General features: G+C 40.8%; 1 protein-coding gene across 2 annotated transcripts in view; it reads right to left on the bottom strand.

Moving 5' to 3' along the window:
* Nucleotides 1-1,580: 1,580 nt before the first annotated feature.
* The window catches only part of LOC115175467 (cyclic AMP-responsive element-binding protein 5-like), a 30,617-nt gene continuing 29,583 nt past the window's right edge, over nt 1,581-2,614 (bottom strand). For both annotated transcript variants that reach the window (XM_029734703.1, XM_029734704.1), the window contains exon 11: nt 1,581-2,614. This exon is cut by the window's right edge and continues 835 nt beyond it. The gene's annotated coding sequence lies outside the window, so the exon portion shown is untranslated.

The following is a 2,614-nucleotide window of genomic DNA, read 5'->3' as shown; positions in this document are numbered from 1 at the left end:
AGAGAGAGAGAGAGTGAGAGAGAGAGAGAGAGAGAGAGAGAGAGAGAGAGAGAGAGAGAGTATTACCTGATTTCATCTGGTGCTAATATTAGAGTAATAGACATTCATTTTTGTACAATTGTGTATAAAATATCATTTCTAATGTGCCTGAAATAAAAATAGCTGCTGGTTGGCAGAAAAATACTTAGAATGATCTGTTTTATATGTTGTTTTTATACTTTGTACTCAACTATGTATTGTGCTACAGGCAAGTAAGTAACAAGATTCCTGACAATGTGACAGTTAGGCCTATGGTCCATTTGTCTGTATGAAAATAAGATGGATACCTTTGCAAATAATGGTTGAAGTCCCTTGTGTGTTTGGTTCCAATATGAATAAATAAACAGGTATTACAGTCGTGGTATTTTTATAAAAAAGTCAGGAAGTTCATCAATCTTGTTTTTATTTTTTTAAATAAAATGTAAATTTAATTTATATTTTACCGTTATTTTACCAGGTAAGTTGACTGAGAACACATTCTCATGTACAGCAACGACCTGGGGAACAGTTTCAGGGGAGAGGAGGGGGATGAATGAGCCAATTGTGAGCTGGGGATGATTAGGTGGCCGTGATGGTATGAGGGCCAGATTGGGAATTTAGCCAGGACACCAGTGTTAACACCCCTACTCTTACGATAAGCACCATGGGATCTTTAGTGACCTCAGAGAATCAGGACACCAGTGTTAACACCCCTACTCTTACAATAAGCACCATGGGATCTTTAGTGACCACAGAGGGTCAGGACACCAGGGTTAACACCCCTACTCTTACAATAAGCACCATGGGATCTTTAATGACCTCAGAGAATCAGGACACCCGTTTAACATTACATCCGAAAGACAGCACCCTCATTCATAGAGAAAAAATGTGTACACATTTCATCGTGTGTGTGTGTGTGTGTGTGTGTGTGAGTGAGTGTGAGAGAGAGAGAGAGAGCGAGAGAGAGAGAGAGAGAGAGAGAGAGAGAGAGAGAGAGAGAGAGAGAGAGAGAGAGAGAGAGAGAGAGAGAGAGAGAGAGAGAGAGATTCAAGACAGAAACAGTCTGGCAATAGAAACAGTCTGGCAATAGTTAGATCTTTGTTTGTGTAGACTCTCAGGCCAGATCAGTTTCACACCCCAAGTCTTTCAATAGTGTGTTACCATAACAACAGACACAGACAGACACACAGACCAGGAAGCACTGTCTGATATATGAAACAGAAACTCTATATAATTCCTATTTGGTTAAGGCTGATATGTTTCTTTTGTTAAAGTATAGTGGATTGGGCCTGCCCCCTATTGACTCTAACTTCCATTGTCTTTCACTCAACCTGCTAAAACTAAGCTATGGATGGGGTAAATCAACCCAGATCTGTGATCGCTGACCTTTGACACTATCAAATCGAGTATTGTTTAATCGGGGTGGCTCCAACTGTCTTCAGTTCCAGAACAGATCACTAGGAGGCAGGCTAGACCATTCGTCTGATAGGCCCATTGGATCAAATACAAATGTATCCTCAGATCTACTGATGGAGGAGGCAACCAGTAAAATCACAATAAGATACCAGAGAATAAGTGCTTTTATTTTCACTTTGTAGCAATTGTCAATATCTGTAAAAAAAAAAATGTTTTTAAATTAAACAAAACACAATCACAATACAGAAAGATACATAGATACTGGTTATAGGGCAATGCACTGCAAGAGCCTAGTTTACATGATAAATACCCTGTAGGAAACTAGTAAGTGCTTTTCAGGAGTTACACAAAGGGTCAGGGGTTATCCTGGTCAGGTGACATGGTCAAGGAAAACTCTGGGTACCAAACAATCAGGTACCAAACATTATACTCGGCATTACATCGTTACAAGGAGGTTCTGCATTACATCGTTACAAGGAGGTTCTGCATTACATCTTTACAAGGAGGCTCTGCATTACATCGTTACAAGGAGGCTCTACATTACATCGTTACAAGGAGGCTCTGTATTACATCGTTACAAGGAGGCTCTGCATTACATCGTTACAAGGAGGCTCTGCATTACATCGTTACAAGGAGGCTCTGCATTACATCGTTACAAGGAGGCTCTGCATTACATCTTTACAAGGAGGCTCTGCATTACATCGTTACAAGGAGGCTCTGCATTACATCGTTACAAGGAGGCTCTGCATTACATCGTTACAAGGAGGCTCTGCATTACATCGTTACAAGGAGGCTCTGCATTACATCTTTACAAGGAGGCTCTGTATTACATCGTTACAAGGAGGCTCTGCATTACATCGTTACAAGTAGGCTCTGCATTACATCGTTACAAGGAGGCTCTGCATTACATCGTTACAAGGAGGCTCTGCATTACATCGTTACAAGGAGGCTCTGCATTACATCTTTACAAAACAAGGACATTCTATTCACAGGTCTTGATATAGATTTGTATAAAATGTATATTTGTATTAGTTTTCATTCACGTTCTGCATTCCGGAGAGACCTGGGTTGCATATGCAACCACACACATATACTGTAGCATACACACAACTCTGGGCCCGAGTTACAGGCCAGGTTTAAGCCAGAGAGTCTTTCATGGTCTGGTCCTAGTGTTGGCGTA

The sequence above is a fragment of the Salmo trutta genome, chromosome 36 (genome assembly GCF_901001165.1).
Source record: "Salmo trutta chromosome 36, fSalTru1.1, whole genome shotgun sequence".
In the NCBI taxonomy this organism is placed as follows: domain Eukaryota; kingdom Metazoa; phylum Chordata; class Actinopteri; order Salmoniformes; family Salmonidae; genus Salmo; species Salmo trutta.
Note: the sequence above shows the minus strand (reverse complement) of the source record. Positions and strands in the feature narration are given on the sequence as shown.